The sequence below is a fragment of the Macaca thibetana genome, chromosome 13 (genome assembly GCF_024542745.1).
Source record: "Macaca thibetana thibetana isolate TM-01 chromosome 13, ASM2454274v1, whole genome shotgun sequence".
In the NCBI taxonomy this organism is placed as follows: Eukaryota; Metazoa; Chordata; class Mammalia; order Primates; family Cercopithecidae; genus Macaca; species Macaca thibetana.
Window position 1 is genome coordinate 12,881,701 of NC_065590.1, and position 23,933 is coordinate 12,905,633.

The 23,933-nt window shown below is 43.1% G+C and overlaps 1 pseudogene; it reads right to left on the reverse strand.

Moving 5' to 3' along the window:
- Positions 1-4,817: 4,817 nt before the first annotated feature.
- Positions 4,818-23,933, reverse strand: LOC126933821 (39S ribosomal protein L45, mitochondrial-like; annotated as a pseudogene).

The window sequence follows — 23,933 nt, forward strand, 5'->3', positions numbered from 1 at the left end:
CTTGGGAAATCTGGGCCCTGGGGCCTAGGGTGTCAGAGGCCAGCTCTATATATGTAGGTAGGTGAAGCCATGCTGGCAGGAGATCAGGGCCAGAATGGCCCAGAGCAGGAGGACAGCAGTGGGAGAGTCAGGAAGTCAGACCTGACAAGCTGGCAGCAGGGACAGCACGGTGTCTGTATCAATCTGTTCAGGCTGCTATAACATAGTACCATTCATTGTGTAGCTTATAAGCAACAGAAATTTGTTTCTCACAGTTCTGAAACTGGAAGTCTAAGATCAGGGTGCCAGCATGGTCAGGTTCTGATGAGGACCCTCTTCTGGGTTGCTGATGGCCAACTTCTAGTTGTGCTCTTACATGGCAGAGAGGGATGAGAGCTCTCTGGGATTTCCTTTTATGAGGGCGTTAATCCTATTCATGAAGGCTTCAAGCTCATGACCTAATCACTTCTCAAGGGCTCCAACTCTGAATATCATCAATTTGAGGGTTAGGAGTCCAACGTATGAATTTGGGAGAACACAAACATTCCATTCCTAATAATGCCCTTACTACCCCAGCGCTAAAATAGTATACTGATTTTTTTAAATAACAAGAAGGGTGGGGCTGTACCCGATCCCCTGCAGAAGCAAAGGCAACTCCAATCTGAAAAACATTCCCAAAGTAGGCCTATAGCACTGTCATAAATGAAAATCAGGAATAAAGTAAAAAATGAAGAACTCACGACACATAAGAAAGCAAGCCACTGTGAGGCAGTTTATAGAAACAAGACAATAGATTTAGATCCCCAACTATAAAGAGGTGGAAACGTCAGGTAGAGAGTACAGAAAGGCTGTGTGTGAGAAATAAAGAAATAAAAGATGCAATCACAAAGATGAGCATAATATAGGAAAACATCAGAAAAAGAGGCAAACTTAAAAAAAAAGATGGAAATGGTAGACAGGAAAATTCCAATAATTGAAATTACAAATTCAGAGACTGTAATGCATAGCAAGTCAGATAGTATTCTTTTCCTAACTTTTAGTAGGATGTTTATTACATTAATTTTCATTTTTCTTAGTTCTTTCTTTCTTTTCTTTTCTTTTCTTTCCTTTTTTTTTTTTTCTTTCTTTTTTTTTTTTTTTTTTTTTGAGGAGTTTCACTCTTACTGCCCAGGCTGGAGTGCAGTGGTACAATCTCAGCTCACAGCAACTTCCACCTCCCAGGTTCAAGCAATTCTCCCGAGTAGCTGGGATTACAGGCGCCTGCCACCACGCCCAGCTAATTTTTTTGTATTTTTAGTAGATACAGAGTTTCACCATGTTGGCCAAGCTGGTCTCAAACTCCTGACCTCAGGTGATCCACCCACCTCGGCCTCCTAAAGTACTGGGATTACAGGTGTTAGCCACTGTGCCTGGCCAATTTTTCTTAGTTTCTAATACAAGCATTTGAAGATCTAAATTTTTTTTTTCTTTTTTGAGACAGAGTCTCCTACTGTCGCCCAGGCTGGAGTGCAGTAGTGCAATCTCGGCTCACTGCAACCTCCACCTCCCGGGCTCAAGCGATTCTCCTGCCTCAGCAGGAGAGCTTTAGCTGATTAGAGCTGATGAGAGTTTTCGCTGCATCTCATGATTGTTTATATTTTTGCTAAAATTAAATTATAAATGATTTCTAATATTCAACAGATTTGGAAATCAACATTTCTTTCAATTTAAAGATTTCTTTCTTGACCCTTGAGATAATTAGAAGTGTGTTTTTAAGGTTCCAGGTGATTTTTTTAGTTATTTATTAATGATGTCTTACTGAAAATCTTTACTGACAAAGAACATAAAGTCTAGACCAGATTTTTGAAGTTTAGTTTTATATTATGATGTAGTGCCTAGTCAAGTTCATAAAGCTTTTTTTTTTGTTTTTTGTTTTGTTTTGTTATTTATTTATTTATTTATTTATTTTTGAGACGGAGTCTCACTCTGTCGCCCAGGCTGGAGTGCAGTAGCACCATCTCGGCTCACTGCAACCTCTGCCTCCTGGGTTCACACCATTCTCCTGCCTCAGCCTTCCGAGTAGCCGGGACTACAGGCACCTGCCACCACACCCATCTAATTTTTTGCATTTTTAGTAGAGACGCGGTTTCACCGTGTTACCCAGGATGGTCTCAATCTCCTGACCTCGTGATCCACCCACCTTGACCTCCCAAAGTGCTGGGATTACAGGTGTGAGCCACAGCGCCCGGCCCTAGTTTATAAAGCTTTCTAATGTCCCTTAAGAGATGTTATATTCTCCAATTGTTTTTATATGTGCCCATCAGATCAACCTTGTCAATAGGTTTTGTTCTAATGTTCTGTATTCTTAATGATGTTTAACATTACTAATTATTAAGGAAATGCAAACTGAAACCACAAAGAGATACTACTTCACACACATTAGGATGGCTATCACTAAAAACAAACAGAGGCCAGGGATAGTGGCTCACACCTATAATCCCAGCACTTTGGGAGGCCAAGGCAGGTAGATCCCCTGAGGTCAGGAGTTCAAGATCAGCCTGGCCAACATGGCGAAACCCCGTCTCTACTAAAAATACAAAAATCAGCTGGGCATGGTGGGAGTGCCTGTAATCCCAGCTACTCAGGAGGCTGAGGCAGGAGAATCATCTCTTGAACCTGGGAGACGGAGGTTGCAGTGAGCCGAGATCATGCCATTGCACCCCAGCCTGAGCGACAAGAGCAAAACTCCATCTCAAAACAAACAAACAGAAAATAACAAGTGTTGATTAGGATGTGGGGAAATTGAAACCCTAGGCACTGCTGGTAGGAATTTAAAATGGTGCAGCAGCTGTGGAAAACAGTCCGGTGGCTCCACAGAAAGTTAAATTAATGAGTGGATAAAGAAAATGTGGTAGATATATCTACCATGGAATACTACTCAGCCATAAAAAAGGAATGAAACAATGGCATTTGCAGCAAACTGGATGGAATTGGAGACTATTATTCTAAGTGTAGTAACTCAGAGATGGAAAACCAAACATTGTATGTTCTAACTCATCATTGAGAGCTAAGCTATGAAGACACAAAGGCATAAGAATGACACAATGGACTTCGGGGACTTGAGGAAAAGGGTGAGCGGGGGGGTGAAGGATAAAACACTACACATTTGGGTACAGTGTACACTGCTTGGGTGATGGGTGCACCACAATCTCAGAAATCACCACTAAAGAACTTACTCATGTAACCAAACACCACCTGTTCCCAAAAAACCTATTGAAATGCAAAATAAATTAAAACAAACAAACAAGTTAAACCATGTAGAATTACCATAGAACTCAGAAATTCCACTTGGGGTATATACCCAAAATAATTGAAAATAGGAACTCAAACAGATATTTGTACACCCAGGTTAATAGCAGTATTGTTATTATTATTATTTGAGACAAAGTCTTGCTCTTGTCCCCCATACTGGAGTGCAATGGTGTGATCTCGGCTCGCTGCAACCTCCGCCTCCCGGGTTCAAGCGATTCTCCTGCCTCAGCCTCCAGACTAGCTGAGATTACAGGCACCTGACACTGAGCCCGGCTAACTTTTATATTTTTAATAGAGATGGGGTTTCACCATGTTGGCCAGGCTGGTCTTGAACTCCTGATCTCAGGTGATCCGCCTGCCTCTGCCTCCCAAAGTGCTGGGATTACAGGCGTGAGCCACTGCGCCTGGCCAATAGCAGTATTATTTATAATAGCCAAAAGGTAGTTACAACCTAAATGTCCATCAACAAATGAATGGATAAACAAATGTGGTCTATACATAAAATGGAATATAATTCAACCTTAAAAAGGAAGAAATTTTGATACATGCTACAACATGTATCAAACTTAAAAATGTCATGCTAAGTGAAATAAGTCAGACACAAAAGGACAAACATTGTATGATTCCACTATATGGAAAACCTAGAATAGTCCAATTCATAGAAACAGGAAGTAGAATAGTGGTTATCAAGGGGGAAATGAGGAGTTACTGCTTAATGAGTACAGACTTCCAGTTTAGGATAATGAAAAAGTTCTGGAAATAGATGGTGGTGAAGGTAACCCAACAATGTGAAGATACTCAATGCCACTGAATTGTACATTAAAAATGGTTAAATTGGGCCGGCCGTGGTGACTCACACCTGTAATCCCAACACTTTGGAAGGCTGAGGTGGGTGGATCACCTGAGTTCAGGAGTTCGAGACTAGCCTGGTCAAAATGGTGAAACCCCCGTCTCTACTAAAAATACAAAAATTAGCTGGGTGTGGTGACGCATGTCTATCATCCCAGCTACTTGGGAGGCTGAAGCACGAGAATTGCTTGAACCCAGGAGGCAGAGGTTGCGGTGAGCTAAGATCATGCCACTGCACTTCAGCCTGGACAACACAGCAAGACTCCATCTCAAAAAAAAAATTATGAATTCTATGTTCTGTTCCCCGCCCCCCGACCCCCACACACTCTGACAGTGTTTTATTTCAAACTCATCCCTGCCCTGTGATTACAAAGAGAATACTGCTGGTTATCTCCCACAGTCCCTGCTGTGGGAAAAACTGGTATCCTGTGTTCTCTGAAACATATTGTCTTTCATCTATACTCAGAAGCTAGACATACAATTTTAAAAAGAAGAAGAGGATCCATGGCTGTGTTATACCTGCCACCTGCCTGGGGCCAGCCATCAGCCATAGTTGTTGATGGTGAGACTGCTGAAAAGACCCAAGCAGGATGGGAGAGAGCAAAGGTAGTTCTTTCTATAGCATGATGGAGATGGAAGACTTCAAAGCTTCCAGCAGCCTCATCACCCAGGCTTCACCCCAGAAGTTATTCTTGCCATCAGGCTAGCTGAGGTTTCTGGTCCTCTCCTTGTGCCTCTTCATATTCTTCCCCTGGTTTCAGCTGAGGGCCAGGGATCATAACCATCTTAAGGATGGTGCTTAGCGGGTGCCCATGGGAGAATGATCTTGCCATGCATTCTCCAGCTTCTATAGGGATTTGTCCGATGCTTTTCAAATACGGCATACTCCAGGCCATTCTTGGGTACATCTTCCCATCCATACATCAGCCAGCCAAACCAGTCACAGATGGTCAGAGTCTGCTGGGTGTGCATGCCTACGGTGACCTGGCCATATATGTTGTCCTGGTTCATCAGACTTGAACAGTGAACTTGAACCACAAGGTAGGGCTCTAAAGATTCCACGAAGCTCCAGCAGATGGTCTTATATTTGATGTCTCAGATCATGTCTGGAAAACAGTGTTCAGGTACCAAGGTATGCAGTCAGTCATGTGTGAGTTGTTTAGACAAAGGTGAGCTTCAGTAAATATATCCTTAGCTTTTTCAGGGAAGTCCTTTGTTCTAAAATTGTCATCATACTCTTTTATCTTCTGGATTGACAATTGTGATGCCACATTCTTCTTCATTCGTTCAGTTCTCTGTTTCAGTCCTTCCTTTGAAAGAGATGGCATATGAGCATCACCTTCAGGAGGAACATAGGCATCAAAGATAGCAGCTGTACAGGCCAGATGTATGGGACGATCCAAAAGTTATGGAGGAATAACCAGTCCTGCTTTCCAGGCATGTTCCATAAACTCCTTTTCTGTTTTGTATTTAGGTTGGTAAATAGGAGGAGTGAAATGTTTTTTAGTTCTTACTGGAACTGAGTCACCAGAACTGGCTGACGAGACCACTAGCCCAAAACCCTTGATAAAAGAGACAACCCCTGAGATATGGGGGCTGCCGTTTTGTTCACACAAAGGCTGCTGGGAAGGTTTTTTTGTTTTTGTTTTCGTTTTTCTTTTTTGTTTTGTTTTTTATAGACAGAGTCTCGCTCTGTCGCCCAGGCTGCAGTGCAGTGGCGCAATCTCGGCTCACTGCAAGCTCCGCCTCCCAGGTTTACACCATTTTCCTGCCTCAGCCTCCCGAGGAGCTGGGACTACGGGAGCCTGTCACCACACCCAGATAATATTTTTTGTATATTTAATAGAGATGGAGTTTCGCCATGTTGGCCAGGCTGGGCCTCGAACTCATAATCTCAGATAATCCACCCACCTTGGCGTCCAAAAGTGTTGGGATGACAGGCATGAGCCACCGTGCCCAGCCAATGTTCTTTATATTTTATCACAATTTTTAAAAACGAATGAAAGGCCAGGCATGGTGGTTCACACTTGTAATCCTAACACTTTGGGAGGCTGAGGCAGAAGGATCACTTGAACTCAGGAGTTTGCAACCAACCTGGGCAACATAGGGAGACCCTGTTTCTAAAAAAAAAAAAAAAAAAAAAAAAAAAAAAAAAAAAAATTAATTAGCTGGGTGTGGTGGCACATGTTCCTGGTTCCAGCTACTTGGGAAGCTGAGGTGGGAGGATCACTTGAGCCCAGGAGATGGAGGCCGCAATGAGCTGTGATCATGCCACTGCACTCCAGCCTGGGCTACAAAGTGAGACTCTGTCTCAAAAAAGAAAAAAAAAAAAAGGAAGAACTGATACATGCTACAATGCAGATGAACCTCTAAAACATGCTAAATGAAGGAAGCCAGACACAAAAGGTCACATATTACATGATTCCATTTATATGAAATATCCACAATAGGCGAACCCATGAAGTCAGACAGCAGATGAGTGGTTTACCAGGGCCTGAGCAGAAGGGAAGATAGTGACTGCTAATGGGAATGAAATCTCCTTTGCGGGTAATTCAAATATTTTGGAACTAGATAGAGGTGGTGGTTGTACAACATTATAAATATACTAAATGCCACTGAATCATACACTTTAAAATGGTTAATTTTACATGATGTGAATTTTATCTCAAGTTAAAAAAAAAAAACTTACTTGATACTACACATTAGTTGGGATTGAAAAAGAAAAATAAATAAATACTTGAGAATAAAGACAAAACATGGAGACTCGGTAACGACTAAAGAAATTGAATGACGGGCCAGGCGCGGTGGCTCACGCCTGCAATCCCAGGACTTTGGGAGGCCGAGGCGGGCGGATCACGAGGTCAGGAGATCAAGACCGTCCTGGCTAACACGGTGAAACCCCGTCTCTACTAAAAATACAAAAAAATTAGCCGGGCGTGGTGGCGGGTGCCTGTAGTCCCAGCTACTCGGGAGACTGAGGCAGGAGAATGGCGTGAACCCGGGGGGCGGAGCTTGCAGTGAGCCGAGATCTCGCCATTGCACTCCAGCCTGGGCGACAGAGCGAGAGTCCGTCTCAAAAATAAAAAAGAAAGAAAGAAAGAAAGAAAAAAAAAACAAATTGAATGACTATTTGAGAATCTTCCCGCAAAGAATACACTAAACGCAAGTGGATTTACAAGTGAATTCTTCCAAATTTTCCAACACCCAAATGTGTAGTTGAGTGGAAATGTCAGAAAAACATGTAATGGCTGGAGAGCAGAGTGTGGGATGGGGTGGTGCTTGGTGAAAGGCGGGCTGGAGAAAATGGGCAAGAACTAGTCATGATAAGAGTCTATCAGGGGGTTTGGACTATCTTGAGCGACTTTGGGAAGATTTTGATAGGTCTGAGCAGGAGAGTGAACCTTTGAACCTCTCTGCCTTATGTGGTGGGTTTGACTATAAATAATACTTTCAATAACCATTATGGGTATAACTTTTAATTTTTTTAAATTTATTTAAAGAATATCTTTGGCCGGGCGCAGTGGCTCACGCCTATAATCCCAGCACTTTGGGAGGCTGAGGCGGGCAGATCACTTGAGGTTGGGAGTTCAAGACCAGCCTGACCAACATGGAGAAACCCTGTCTCTACTAAAAATACAAAATCAGCCGGGCGTGGTGGCGCATGCCTGTAATCCCAGCTCCTTGGGAGGCTGAGGCAGGAGAATTGCTTGAATCCGGGAGACAAAGGTTGCAGTGAGCCAAGATCGCACCATTGCACTCCAGTCTGGGCAACAAGAGTGAAACTCTGTCTCAAAAAACAAAACAAAAAAAATCCTTGCACAGGGGCCATGCTAATATTCTTGGCATCATTCTCATTTTACTATATGTGCTGCTGAAGCGGATACCATATAACTTTTATAAGCTTTATTTGCCAATGCCTTTTCTTTGTTTGCTCTTTTCATTTTTTCTTCTATTCTTTTATTTATTTATTTTTTTAATATTCTTTCTAGAGACAGGGTCTTGCTTTATTGCCCAGGCTGAAGTGCAGTGGTGTGGTCTTAGCTCAGCGCAACCTCTGCTCCCAGTTCAAGTGATTCTTGGCTCACTACAGCCTTAAACTTTTAGGTTCAAGTGATCCTACCACCTTAGCCTCCCAAGTAGCTGGGACTGCAGGCACGCACCACCATGCCTGGCTAATTCTTTTGTATATTTTGTAGAGAGGGGGATTCCACCATGTTGCCCAGGCTGGTCTCAAACTCCTGGGCTCAAACAATCTGCCCACCTTGGCCTCCCAAAGTGCTGGGATTATAGGCATGAGCCATCACACCTGGCCTCTTCCATTCCTTTAAATGCAATCTAAGACATAATGACCAGAAGTTTTAAAAATGAGTTTTAGTTTATTAAGATTAATTCATCCTGTTAAACTGTTCATATGCCTATTAATTCTGTCCCAATCATGATTTTATTTTATTATTTTTTTTGAGACAGAGTCTCGCTCTGTTGCCCAGGCTGGAGTGCAGTGGCGCAATATTGGCTCACTGCAACCTCTGCCTCCCAAGGTTCAAGCTCCTGCCTCAGCCTTCTGAGTAGCTGGGACTCCAGGCATGTGCCACCACTCCTGGCTAATGTTTGTATTTTTAGCAGAGACAGGATTTTACCATGTTAGTCTTGAACTCCTGACCTCAAGTGATCCACCTGCCTTGGTCTCCCAAAGTGCTGTAATTACAGGTGTAAGCCACTGCACACAGCTTTTACCCGTAATTTTTTTTTTTTTTGAGACAGAGTTTCACTGTTGTTGCCCAGGCTGGAGTGCAATTGCACGATCTCTGCTCACCGCAACCTCCGCCTCCCAAGTTCAAGCAATTCTCCTGCCTCGACCTCTCAAGTAGCTGAGATTACAGGGATGCACCACCATGCCCAGCTAATTTTGTGTTTTTAGTAGAGACGGGGTTTCTCCATGTTGGTCAGGCTGGTCTCGAACTCCCGACCTCAGGTGATCTGCCCGCCTCAGCCTCCCAAAATGCTAGGATTACAGGCATGAGCCACCGCACCCGGCTTACCCATGATTTTAAACATAACTTGTTTTTTGTCTCTTTTTTCTAACTTTTATTTTTGTATTTTTAATATTTATTTATTTATTTATTTATTTATTTATTATTTAGAGACAGGGTCTCACTTTGTAACCCAAGCTGGTGTGATCATAGCTCACTGCAGCCCTGAACTCCCCGGGCTGAAGTGATCCTCCTGCCTCAGCCTCTGGAGTAGCTAGGACCACAGGCACAGACTGTCACAGCTGGCTAATTTTTTTTTTTTTTTTTTTTTTTTTTTTTACTTTTTAGTAGAGATAAAGGCTCACTATATTGCCCAGGTTAGCCTCAAACTCCTGAGCTCAAGTGACCCTCTCGCCTTGGCCTCCCAAAGTATTGGGATTACATGTGTAAGCCACCACACCTGGCCTTTTTATTTTGGAAAATTATAAATATGCTCAGTTAGAAGGAATGGTGTAATGAAATCTCATGTAACAACATCCAGCTTCAACAAATTTCAAGTAATGGACAATATTTTCATCTATACTGTCACCTACTTCTTTACTTCCATTATTTTGAAATAAAACCTAGACATTATATCTGTAAATATTTTATTATTAAACATAATCATGTTCCATTATAAAATGAAGTTACTAAACTTCAATTCTCAGGTGTCCGTTATGCGTGTTTGTATATCATGCTCATTGAAGATATTCCAAAATTATCTTTTTTTTTTTTTTTTTTTTTTTTTTTGAGACAGAGTCTCGTTCTGTCGCCCAGGCTGGAGTGCAGTGGCGCCATCTCGGCTCACCACAAGCTCCGCCTCCTGGGTTCACGCCATTCTCCTGCCTCAGCCTCCCGAGTAGCTGGGACTACAGGTGCCCGCCACCTCGCCCGGCTAGTTTTTTTGTATTTTTTTAGTAGAGACGGGGTTTCACCGTGTTAGCCAGGATGGTCTCGATCTCCTGACCTCGTGATCCGCCCATCTCAGCCTCCCAAAGTCCTGGGATTACAGGCTTGAGCCACCGCGCCCGGCCCCAAAATTATCTTTAAAACTAAAATGTGGGCTGAGCACAGAGGCTCACACTTTTAATCCCAGCACTTTAGGAGGCCTAGGTGGGAGGGTCACTTGAAGTCAGGAGTTCAAGACTAGCCTGGACAACATAGCAATATTTTCTTTTTAAGGTAATTAATTAATTAAAATAAAATAAAATGTGGCATTTATATTTGGAACTTTGTTCACAGATGTCAGGAAAAATTATAAAATGCACCATTACCCATTTGAAAATAGCTTTTAACCTGGTTTCATCAAAAAGGTGTCTCTAAGAGAAAGAGTAACAGATATAATTAAAAATTATTTGTTAACTTTGTAAAAGCCTTTTTGATATATGTCTTAGGAACTGAAAGAGGGAATAACACTAATAAATTGGTAACACTTTATTTTCTTCATTGAATGATTTCTATTTCTTTGATTTTTTTTTTTTTTTTTTTTTTTGACATGGAGTCTCACTCTGTCGCCCAGGCAGGAGTGCAGTGGTGGGATCTCGGCTCACTGCAAGCTCCGCCTCCCGGGTTCACGCCATTCTCCTGCCTCAGCCTCCCGAGTAGCTGGGACTGTAGGTGCCCGCCACCACACCTGGCTAATTTTTTGTATTTTTTAGTAGAGACGGGATTTCACCATGTTAGCCAGGATGGTCTCGATCTCCTGACCTCGTGATCTGCCCATCTCGGTCTCTGTCTCCCAAAATGCTGGGATTACAGGCATGAGCCACCGTGCCCAGTCCTTTTTTTGCTTTTCATATGTTGACTTGCTTTAATCCTCACAAACTACCCACAGGCTACCGAGAATCCTACTCCACCATGTTTCAGCATTGTGTAATTGGTATGGTTATCTCCCTGAGTTCTATCCCCGCCAACAAAGAGGTAGGATCCAAAATTGCCACCTATCTGGTCCAAGCCATGATGATCTCAAGCCTTCATTATTATAATAAATTTCTTTCTTTTTTTTTTTTTTTTTTGACACAGGGTCTCACTCTGTCACACAGGCTGGAGTACAGTGGCATGGTCATAGCTCACGACAACCTTGACCTCTGGGGCTCAAGTGATCCTCCCACCTCAGCCCTCAGAGTAGTTGGGACTACAGGGGCATGCACCACCACATCCAGCTAATTTTTAAACTTCTTCATAGAGACAGGGTCTCATCATGGTGCTCAGGCTAGTCTGGAACTCCTGGGCTCAAGCGATCCTCCCCTCTTGGCCACCCAAAGTCCTGGGATGACAGGAATGAGCCATATGGCTGGTCAATAAAAGACTTTCAAGCAAAAATGTATTAGGATAAGATTCTGGGAGAAAAAAAGAAATATAAAATTTCCAACTTTACAAAGGTTGTTTATGTATTTTTCAGTGGCTGATTATAGTCATTGTGGAATTTAGATTACACTGGGTAAGTATAAATTAGCCAATCATATTTTAAAATTATGTATGTATGTATATGTGTTTACATATTCAAAAATCATATTTTTCAAACTAAACAAATTTAAAAATTGTAATGTCTATTATATACAATAGTATATAGGTTTAAAAAATTCTATCACAGGGTACATGAGCCAAAAATGTTGGAAGCCATTCCTCTAGATGGCCTATCTTCAGGAAAGTATAGAATCTTGGGAACTCCTCTCCCCTAACATCTGCCTTGAAATATTTACTGATTTAAAAAATTCTTTTTTTCAAGATTTCCTACCACAATGAGCCACTTGATCCACCCCATCAACCTTAGGCCCTCTTCCCTTTCTGGTTCAACAGTGCACCTGTCCCTGCCTCCATCTCTCCTACCCTTCCCCAAACTCCCTTCCCATCATCCTAAAGTCCAAGTCCCTCTCAGCCTGGTTGGAGCTCTGAGCTGCATGTAAACTTGAAAGGATTTATACCTTCATGACTAAAATGAACTTTTACTGCCATCATCTAAGTCACTTAATTGAAAAGTACATTTGTCCCTTGGTATCCAAGAGAGACTGGCTCCAGGACCTCCCTCAAATACCAAAATCTGTGGATGCTCAAGTCCCTTATATAAAATGGCATAGTATTTTGCATATAACCTACACACATCCTCCTGTATACTCTAAATCATCTTTAGATTTATTATTGTACCTAATACAATGTAAATGCTATGTACACTGTTGTTGTACTGTATTGTTTAGGGAATAATGACAGGAAAAAAGTCTGTGTGTTCAGTACAGACTTTTTTTCTTTTTTTGAGACAAGATCTGTCTCTATCACCCAGGCTGGAGTGCAGTGGTGCAATCTCGGCTCACTGCAACCTCCACCTCCCAGGCTCAAGCCATCCTCCCACTTCAGCCTCCCGAGTAGCTGGTAGCTGGGACTACAGGTGCACACTACCGTGCCCAGCTAATTTTTGTATTTTTTTGTAGAGATGGGTTTTGTCATGTTACCCAGGCTGGTCTTGAACCTTTGTGAGTTCAAGCGGCCCGTCTCCGTCTCCCAAAGTGCTGCAATTACATGCGTGAGCCACCACACACGGACAGAAGCAATTTTTTTTCTCCAATTTTTTTTTTCTTTTTTCTTTCTCCAGTGTCAGTGTTGATCCACATATTTCCAATCTGCAGTTGGTTGAATCCACCAATGCAGAACCCACGGAAACAGAGATCTGACTGTATTGGACCTTGAATCATTCAGGTTATATCCAGAACAATCCAGGCAGCCTCCTGTATCTTTGTCTATGAGTGACCTAAGGCTGAAGGCTGACTTTGACCTCAAGGTGAGTGCCTGAAGGCATCAGGTAAACACAGCCCTTCAGGGCCACTCTTGTTTAATACCTCTCAGTGGTGCCAAATACTGCGGAGGACAAAACGCAGTCTCGCAATTTCCCTCCTTGACTGAGCCAACCTTACCTTACTAAACTCAGTGAAGGTCACTTTCCTCTTCTCCTTTCTCACTAAAGTCAGTCACCCCACTGTCCTTCAGCCTCTGGTACAGGTCTAGCTCTCTTGTGCCCCTCTCCTCTGCCTTCACCTTCCAGGTCCTTTAGCCTGAAGTGTTTTCCAGACTCCTTCAGTGATTGACTGCCTGTTTCTCTTCCGGTTTGTTGCAGTTAGACAGTAACTGTCAAGATGTAAGATATCAGCCGGGTGTGGTGGCTCACGCCTGTAATCCCAGCACTTTGGGAGGCTGAGGCGGGCGGATCACAAGGTCAGGAGATCGAGACCATCCCGGCTAACACGGTGAAACCTCATCTCTACTAAAAATACAGAAAATTAGCCGGGTGTGGTGGCGGGCACCTGTGGTCCCAGCTACTCGGGAGGCTGAGGCAGGAGAATGGCGTGGGCCCAGGAGGCAGAGCTTGCAGTGAGCCAAGATCGTGCCACTGCACTCCAGCCTGGGCGACAGAGCGAGACTCCGTCTCAAAAAAAAAAAAAAAAAAAAAAGATGTAAGATATCTACCTATGAGCCTGTATGAAGAAATATTCATATAGTACCCCACAACATTAAAAGGATGCTTATTGCAACATTTTTTATTTTTATTTTTTTACACAGAGTCTCGCTGTGTCACCCAGGCTGGAGTGGAGTGGTGCAATCATAGCTTACTGCAGCCTTGAACTCTTGAACTCAAGTGATCCTTCCACCTTAGCCTCCCTGGTAGCTGGAACTATAGGCACGCCACCACTCGTCACTAATTTTTTATTTATTTTTACTTTTTATAGAGATGGGTCTAAGTTTGTTGCCCAGGCTGATCTTGAACACCTGGCCTCAACAAATCCTCCCACCTTGGCTTGCCAAAGCACTGGGATCACAGACATGAGTCACCACACCCAGCTCAGCATTTTTTTCTTTGTTTGTTTGAGACAGGGTCTTGCTCTGTTGCACAGGCTGAAATGCAGTGACACAATCATGGCTCGTTGCAGCCTTGATTTCCCCAGGCTCAAGCAATCCTCCTGCCTCAGCCTCCTGTGTAGCTGGGACTACAGGCATGTGCCACCATGCCGAGCTAATTTTTAAATTATTTTGTAGAGATGGGGGGTCTCACCATGTTGCTCAGGCTGATCTTGAACTCCTGGGCTTAAGCAATTCTCCTGCCTTGGCCTCCCAAAGCGCTGGGATTACAGGTGAAAGCCGCCACACCAGTCTTTTTTTTTTTTTTTTTTTTTTTTTCCTTTTTTAATAGATAAGGGCTTTCGCTATGTTGCCCAGGCTTGTCTCAAATTCCTAGTCTCAAGCAGTTCTCTTACCTCCACCTCCCAAAGTGCTGAGATTATAGGCATGAGCCACCATGCCCAGCCTGGCCATTTTTTAAGAGAAAAAAAATTGTTAAGAATTTAAATGCCCTTCAAGAAAGGAATGATAAAATGGTTGTACATATGCAGCCATTAAAAAGAGTGAAGTAGATCAGTAAGTCCCGGCATGGGTAGAGGTCCCTGGTACTGAATATTGCATGTCAAAGAAAAAAATCACAGCACATATAGAGTGTGTTTTCCCATTCATGTAAAAACAGCAAAGCCACCAGTCTGTGTGGATATAGAAAAAGGTCCAGAGAGCCTCACACCAAGCAAGAGTGGAAGAATAGGAAAAATAACATTTTTCTTTTCCTCTACTTATTCCTATTTTGTGTGAGCACTTTACAGTAAACTGTGTGTTTATGTAATAATAGAAATTTGAGGTAAATTTGAAGGCAAAGAGCTGTCTGCAAATTGGTGTCATGCTAGGGAAATATAACCTTCCAAAGAGATACCAAAAGTTTAAAGCAACCTCCCTGGCACCTCCTTGAGCTGAACAGGTAAGATGTGACCCATTGCCTTGGTGTTTGAATTGTCAGTTAGATGCTTACTGTCCATGGCCAGGCCCGGTGGCTCATGCCTGTAAACTCAGCACCTTTGAAGGCCGAGGCGGGTGGATCACTTGAGGCCAGCAGTTTGAGACCTGTCAACCTGATGAAGCCCCATCTCTACTAAAAACACAAAAAATTAGCTGGGCATGGTGGTGGGCACCTGTAATCCCAGCTACTTGGGAGGCTGAAGGAGGCTAAGGCAGGGGAATTGCTTGAGCCCGGGAGGCGGGAGTTGCAGTGAGCTGGGATCGTGCCACTGCACTCCAGCCTGGGCGACAGAGAAGACTGGCTCAAAATACATAAATAAATAAATAACGCTTATCTTCCGGAACAGGATCACATCTTTTGACATAAAGCTGTTGGATGGCACATGAGAAATTGTCCCCATGGCCCAATCACCTCCCACCAGACCCCACCTCCAACTTTGGGGATTACAATTCAACATGAGGTTTAGCAAGGACCACATCCAAACCCTACAGTTAGAAATGGTTCATTTCTTCTTGCTGGGGTTCCCAGCCAAGGCAAAGCTTGTTTTTCTTCCCTGGGGCAAGAAAGGGAAATGGGGAGAGTGGCAGGGGCCGGGAGATGAGAAAGTAGAAGTGGAAGAATAAATGAATCAGGAGAATAAAGAAGAGAGGAGAAGAACAAAGGGGAGCAGATGGGAGAAGAGAGAAGGGAACAGGATGGGACAGGCAAGGGCAGAGGAGAGGAGAAGAAGGTGGAGAGGAAATGTGAAGGGAATGGAAGGAAAAGGAAAGGAGGAAATATGAGGGGAGAGGAGGAAAAGAGAGGAATTCTTATCACTCAAATTTTAGGTCAAAGAGGGGCACTTGAGAAAGGATGGAAAGAAAGAAGGGAAGACAAAACAGAAGAGAGAACAGAGAACAGGAATAAAAACTCAACCTGATGGTGACTACCATTTTAATTTCTAAGCCAAGTAGGAGGACAAGATGAATATACACTATAGGTTGTTTCTGAACAGCTGATATTTGGGAATGCTTTGCTTTCTGACCTCAGCCAGTCTAAATAAACCAAGGTGTCTATTGCTGCATAACAAATTATCCCAAAACTTAGTAGCTTAAACAACAAACATGTATTATCTCACACAGTTTGTAAGAGTCAGGAATGCAAGAGTTGCTTAGCTGGATAATTCTGGCTCAGAGTTTGTCATGAGGTTGAAGTCAAGATACAGCCAGGGCTGCAGTCATCTGAAGGCTTGACTGGGGCTGGAGAATCAGATGCTTCATCTACACTGACTACAGGCCTCAGTTCCTTGCCAGATGGGCCTCTCCATAAGACTGCTTGAGGATCCTCATGACATGGCAGCAAGTTTCCCCCAGAAGGAGTGATCCAAGAGAGCAAGGTAGAAGTCACAATGTCTTTTACGACTTAGCCTTAGAAGTCACAGACCATCACTTCTACCCTATTCAGTTGACTACACCCACCTTTTATACAGTGTGGAAGGGAACTGCAGAACAACAGGAATATCAGAATGTGGGGATCATTCAAGGCCATCTTGGAGGCTGGTAATCACACAAGGCAGAAGAAAAGTTTCTTTTTTTTGAGATGGAGTCCCAGTGCTCACTGTCACTTAAGCTGGAGTACAGTGGCACAATCATGGCTGACTGCAGCCTCAACCTCCTGGGCTCAAGTGATCTCCCCACCTTAGCCTCCCAGATAATTTGGACTATAGACACTCAACACCATGCCTAGCTAATTTTATTTTATTTTAGTAGAAACGAAATCTTGCTATGTTGCCCAGGCTGATCTCGAACTGGGCTCAAGCAATTCTCCCACCTCAGCCTCCCAAAGTGCTGGGATTACAAACATTAGCCACCTCACCTGGTCTAACAGATAAATTTCCGATGAGTGGTCTCTTCTCTAGCTCTTTACAGTGACTCAAGAATTAGTCTTGTCAAATCTCTCTGGGATGCTTATCACTCAGCAGTTTCTCTTCTAGCTGTATTCTCTGGAGATGTGTGTACTAATGGACAAGAATATCCCTAAAAGCATTATTCTTGGACAAAAAATATTTGATAGCCCAAGCACCATTCAGCAATTAACCACATAAGTTGTGCTATAGTTATATGACATAATACTCCAACTATAAACCCACTCTCATGATTAACCAACTATGGCCATATGCAGCAACCTAGATGAATCTCACAATGTTGAACAAAAGAAGCCAGACCAATATACACTGTGTTAGTTCCCATTTAGATAAAGCTTAAAACACTCAAATCTAAACTAAAATGTTCAGGGCTGCCTACTGAGGTGATAAAACTATAAAGAAAACAATGAACTTATCAGCATAAGACTCAGGGGAGTGACTTCTTTTTTGGGGTGATGGAAGGTGTTACAATCAGGAAGGGGCAGGATGCAGCTTCTGACAAAGTTTTATTTCTGTGTCTGAGTGCTGGTTACAACTGTTTCCTTTTACATAATACCTTAAGCCATAGATTTACGTGTTGGGCACTTTTCTGTATATGTATCATTTCACAATAAAAGGACTTTTAAAAAAATCTTAATGCTACGAGATCCTGTCTTAGAAAACAATCAACAATGATGATAATACTAATCAGCCTATCATGTGCACGTAGGCTCCATCCCTCTGCAGTATGGGTGATGGGGATTTGCAGCGAGTAGGGAAAAGCTTGTACCCTCAAATCAGTGACACGCAGTGAACCCTGACCCCTGGTGCCCACGACTGCAGAGCCTCACGTTTGGACGCTGGGAACTGAATCCCTATTGTGGTGACCTCTGAGCTTCTCCTTCCAGAAACCTTGATCCTGGAAGAATTTCAGTCTGGTTCTGCCATCATGGGTCTCCCCCATCACCCGTCCTTCTTTGCCTGCTCCCTCCCACCTCTTCCAATCCTAGCTTTTCTGAATTTCTTTTGTTAAGCTGACAGAAGCCATAATTGAGCCTCCTGACAAGAGCTGGACTGTGCTTTTCTCTCTCTTTTCCTTTTTTGCAACCTACAATGAGCCTTCCAAGTTCATTACCGCAGATGGTCCTGGTCAGGACCCAGGGCCCGATGGCAGAAGCTTATTATCCAGCCTCGGGGACAGTGAGAACTGGCTGGCAGCCGCAGTCATTCTGAAGCAGTCATGTCCAATTAGAAGAAACATTAGACACTTTCCTTCTGGAGCCCCATTAACAAATTAGTCGTACCACAAACTGAGAGAGACTGGATGGGACCAAATACCTTTTGACCACTGGATAATTTGATAATTTGGAGAAGAAACAGTGCAGAACACTGCTGTGTGTGTGTGTGTGTGTGCGTGTGTGTGTGCGTGTGTGTGCGTGTGTGTGTGTCTGTGTGTATGTGTTGGAGGTAGGAGATAGCAGGTGGTTTGGGAGGAGGATTTGACCCCATATGCCTGTGCCACCCAGGAATGAAATGTTTCTAATATTAAGCTATGTCTGTTACTGGGTTAAAATGGTCAGGGATTTGGCAAGAATGGCTGTCTTTTTGTGGTCAGCATTTCATCCATGCTGGACTTGCTGGGTTGTAGAAGCTGGCACTGTGTTCTTATGAATTTTTGTTAAGTTTTAGTTCCAGGAAGTTTGTGGGAAGAGGGTTGGGGAATCCAAAACCCCACGTACCTGCTGTGATAAAATAATCTTAATTCACTATTTTAAAATTATATTGGGTTTTTAAAATATTGGCTGTAAATGACTTGCTCAGGAAAAGTACTAATTAGACCTCTGAGATTTTTTAAATTCCAAAATCTGAACCACAAATAAGTTTTTGTTGCTAAGGAAACCACTGCATTCAAATTACCATTGCAAATTTCAATTGCCATTTTAAGTTCATTTGCAATAGAGCAAAAGATTGGAGCAACTCCTCTGAAAGGGAGAGAGAGAAAGGAAGATGAAGTAAAAAGGAAAGGATGTTACTGGTGAGAACACAATTCCTGTTTTTGATCGATAGCTGAAGAACTAAGAAAATCTAGAAGCAGAGGACTGCAGACAAAGGCCATATGGTCTCTCATTCCATGACAGATTATCAATCCTGAAGTCTCCCATTAGAAAGATTCTTAGAGATTTTCTGCCAACTCCCATTCAGCACAGGAGTGTTCTTTTTATTTACTATAGAGCTTACATATATAAACAAATAATAAGAGAATCATAACAACTTCATGCCAATATTTCAACAACCTAGATAAAATGGACAGTTTCCTTCAAAAACGTAATTTATCTTATCTGTCATCAGATTAGAATCAAAAGAAGAAAAATTATTAAAAATTAAAAGAAAAAAGTAACATCAAAATTAACCCAAGGAGAAATTTTAAAATCCAAATAGTTTCATATCTATTAAATATGCTGAATTGTTATTATTGTTTTTTAAGACAGAGTCTTGCTTTGTCATCCAGACTGGAGTGAGTGCAGTGGCATGATCTTGGCTAACTGCAGCCTCCGCCTCCTGGGTTCAAGTGATTCTCCTGCCTCAGCGTCCTGAGTAGCTGGGATTACAGGCGCCTGCCATCATGCCCAGTTAATTTTTGTATGTTTAGTAGGGATGGGGTTTCACCATGTTCGCTAGGCTGGTTTTGAACTCCTGACCTCAGAAGATCCACCCACCTCAGCCTCCTAAAGTGCTGGGATTACAGGCATGAGCCACTGGGCCTGGCCAAGAAAGTTATTTTTAAAAAGCAGTGCTGCAACTGTATATCTTTTAAGGAAAAAAATTTAATCCCAACCCAATCTCATTCTACATGTAAAATTAATTTGAAATTAATCACAGACAAAACATGAAAACCAAAACCAGAAAGCTTCTAGAAACAAAACACAACAAAAAGCAATCTTGAAGTTATCAAAGATTTCTTGAACAGGGCACAAAAAATGTTAAAGAAAAAATAAATACATTTGACTTTATAGATACTTCTATTCTCCAAAGATAATAAAAGGGCAAGCCAGGGACTGGGAGAAAATATTCACAATGTGCATATGTAGCAAATGTCTTGAATCCCAATAAGAAATAATTCAGGCCCAGTGTGTGGCCCACATCTGTAATCCCAGCACTTTGGGAGGCTGAGGCGGGAGGATCACCTGAGGTCAGGATTTTGAGACCAGCCTGACCAACATGGTGAAACTCTGTCTCTACTTAAAATACAAAAATTACCCAGGTGTGGTGGTGGGCATCTGTAATCCCAGGTACTTGGGAGGCTGAGGCTGGTAAGTTGCTTAAACCTAGGAGGCAGAGATTGTAGTGAGCAAAGACTGCACCATTGCACTCCAGACTGGGTGACAAGAACAAAACTCTGTCTCAAAAATAAATAAGTAAATTAATTAATAACAATAATTCATACAAATTAATAATAAGAAAACCAACTCTTTTTTTTTTTTTTTTAAGATGAGGTCTTGCTATGTCGCCCAGGCTGTTTTTGAACTCCTGAGCTCAAGTGATCTTCTCGCCTTGCAAGTGATCAGCTCAGGCTGCAGTGCAGTAGCTGTAGCCTCAACCTCCAGGGCTCAAGGGATCCTCCCACCTCAGCCTCCTAAGTAGCTGTGGAGGCCACAGGATCACTTCAGCTTGTATGGAAATTATATGTGTGATTTCCACGCATATAATCCCTTTAATATTCCCAACGATTCCGTGAGGTTTCTGCTTGTATCCTCATCTTGGAGACAAAGAAAGTGAGATTCAAAAAGGTTCAGAGAATGTCTCAAGAATCCCTCCCAAAGTGCTGGGATTACAGGTGTGTGCCAACATGCCCAGCCCCCAACACAGTTTTTTAAATGTTTAAAATTCTGAACAGAAACTACCAAAAAAGATATGCAAATGGCTCATAAGCACATGAAGTTATGTTCAACATCATGAGTCATCAAGGAAATCCATATGAAAACCACAATAATAGCTAAGTGTTAAAAGACTGATAATTGCAATAGTTGACAAGGATGTGGAACAATGAGAACTTCATACACAGATCATGGGAGGGTAAAATGGTACAACCACCTTTGAACACCGATTTTAAGTTTCATACAAAAATGACACGGCCGGGCGCTGTGGCTCATGCCTGGAATCCCAGGACTTTGGGAGGCCGAGGTAGGTGGATCATGAGATCAGGAGTTCAAGAACAGCCTGGCCAAAATGGTGAAACCCCTTCTCTACTAAAAATGCAAAAATTAGCAGGGCATGGTAGCAGGTGCCTGTCATCCCAGCTACTCTGGAGGCTGAGGCAGAGAATTGCTCGTAGAGAATTGCTCGAATCCAGGAGGCAGAGGTTGCAGTGGGCCGATATCGTGCCGCTGCACTCCAGCCTGGGCGACAGAGCGAGATTCTGTCTCAAAAAAAAAAAAAAAAAGGCAAAAACACCTATATTACGATCCAGCAAATTCCACTTCCAGGTAGCAGCAGATGTCTACAAAATCGCTTCCATATAAATGTTTATATAATAGTAGCTGCCATGTTCTGAATGTGTCCCTCTAAAATTCATGTATTGGAAACTTATTTTATTATTATTTTTTAAAGACAGGGTCTTGCTCTGTTGCCCAGGCTGGAGTGCAGTGGTGCGATTATGGTTCAGTGTAGCCTTCACCTCCGGAGCTCAAGCAACCTTCCTGCCTCAGGCTCCTGAGTAGCTGAGACCACAAGTGCACACCACGATGCCTGGCTGGTTGTTTATTTTTTGTAAAGATAGGTTCTCACTATATTGCCCGGGCTGGTCTTGAGTTCCTGGGCTCAAGCCATCCTCCTGCCTAGGCCCCCCAAAGTGCTAGGATTACAGGCGCAATCCACCATGCCTGGCCGTGTTTTGGAAACTTAATCCCTAATGCAACAGTGCTGAGAGGTAGGGCCTTTGGGGAGGTATTTAGACCAGGAGAGCTCTGGTTTCATGAATGGATTAATGCTGTTATAAATGGGCTTGATGGAGGAAATTAGACCCTTTTTTTCCCTTCCACTCGCTACCATGTGAGGACACAGTGTTCCTCCCCTCTGGAAGATGCAGTGTTCAAGGCTCCATCTTGGAAGCAGAGAGCAGCCCTCACCAGATGCTGATGCCTTGATCATGGACTTTCTAGCCTCCAGAACCCTGAGAAATAAACTTCTGTTCTTTACAAGTTACCCAGTCTAGAATTCTAATATTATAGAAGCAAAAACAGACTAAAACAGTAGCTTTATTCATAATAGCCGAAAACTGGAAATCAACCAAAGGTCCATCAATGGGGGACTAGATAAATAATCTGAAGTACATCTACACAGTAGAATATTACTCAACAAGAAAAAAAATGAATTATTGATAACATGCGATAACACAGATTAATCTCACAATTATCATGCTGAGTGAAAGAAGCCAGACAAAAAGACTGCACTGTGTATTTCATTTATATAAAGTTCTATAGCAAGCAAAACTGATCTATGGTGACACAAATAAGGTCTGCCATGAGCTGGGTGAGCAGTCACCACAAAAGGGCAGGAGGGAGCTCTGTGAGGTGAAGGAAGTGTTCTACGTCTTGACTGGGTGGTGGGTAAATGGCTTTATAAGTACCAAAACAAAGCCAACTGACTACCAAAACGGGTCCCTCTCCTGTACATAACTATACCTCAATCAAGGTTTTTTTGTTTGTTTGTTTGGTTGGTTGGTTGTTTGTTTGTTTGTTTGTTGAGACGGAGTCTTGCTGTGTTGCCCAGGCTGGAGTGCAATGGCGTGATCTCGGCTCCCTGCAACCTCTGCCTCCCGGGTTCAAGCAATTCTCCTGCCTCAGCCTCCAAAGTAGCTGGGATTACAGGCGTGTGCCATCACACCTGACTGATTTTTGTATTTTTAGTAGAGACAGAATTTCACCATGTTGATCAGGCTGGTCTCAGGTGATCCACGCACCTCGGCCTCCCAAAGTGCTGGGATTATAGGCGTGAGCCACTGCACCTGGCCTTCAAATTTTATTTATTTATTTTTACATGGGTGGGACCAAATTAGAAAGAGGTATGAAGATTGAAGAGGAGCTTGTGTTGCATCCTGCAGCCAATAAGAAACCACCATAGTTGCTTACCAGAGAGTGATAGGATGAAATTGATCAGAATCATTTTTTTTTTTTTTTTTTTTTTTTGAGACGGAGTCTCGCTCTGTCGCCCAGGCTGGAGTGCAGTGGCGCGATCTCGGCTCACTGCAAGCTCCGCCTCCTGGGTTTACGCCATTCTCCTGCCTCAGCCTCCTGAGTAGCTGGGACTACAGGCGCCCGCCACCGCGCCTAAATTTTTTGTATTTTTAGTAGAGACGGGGTTTCACCGTGGTCTCGATCTCCTGACCTTGTGATCCGCCCGTCTCGGCCTCCCAAAGTGCTGGGATTACAGGCGTGAGCCACCGCGCCCGGCCGATCAGAATCATTTTAATTCACCAAATAGCTGTTGGGGCAAGGCATTGTGCTAGATAGTGCAGCAATTCTGATAGAAATAATACAAATAAAAGTCATTTATTCTTGTTACATTTACCTGTTCCACAACCAATGCACTCCCAAATACACTGAGTAGACTGGACATCACCCCCAAACAACCTGCTAAGGTAGAGGAGGAAGGTTTCTAAATCCCTTTTTTATAGGAGATAACTGATGCTTAGATTGGCAAGTGAGGAAGTGAGGACTAGACATTCAGATGACAAATTCAGCTCTTTTGTAATGTACACTTACACAGAGTTTAACAACCTACAGATGATTTTCACACATATAATCCCTTTAATATTCCCAACCACCCTGCGAGGTATCTGCCTGGATCCTCATCCTGGGGACAAAGAAGGTGAGATTCAAACAAGTTCGGAGGATTTCTGAAGAACCCAGAGCTAGTCAAGTTCAGAGGATGGTACTGGGACCTGGTTTTTGTGATTCCACATCTAACCTGGCACCACCTCACGGCCTCTCTGAGTCCTTGTTCTACGGATCAGAACTTTGCCAGGCCCAGAGCCACAGCTTCTGTGTGAGCCATCCCTGTTGAAGCTCCTCACAGCCTTCTCAGACCTAGGGATAGCCAT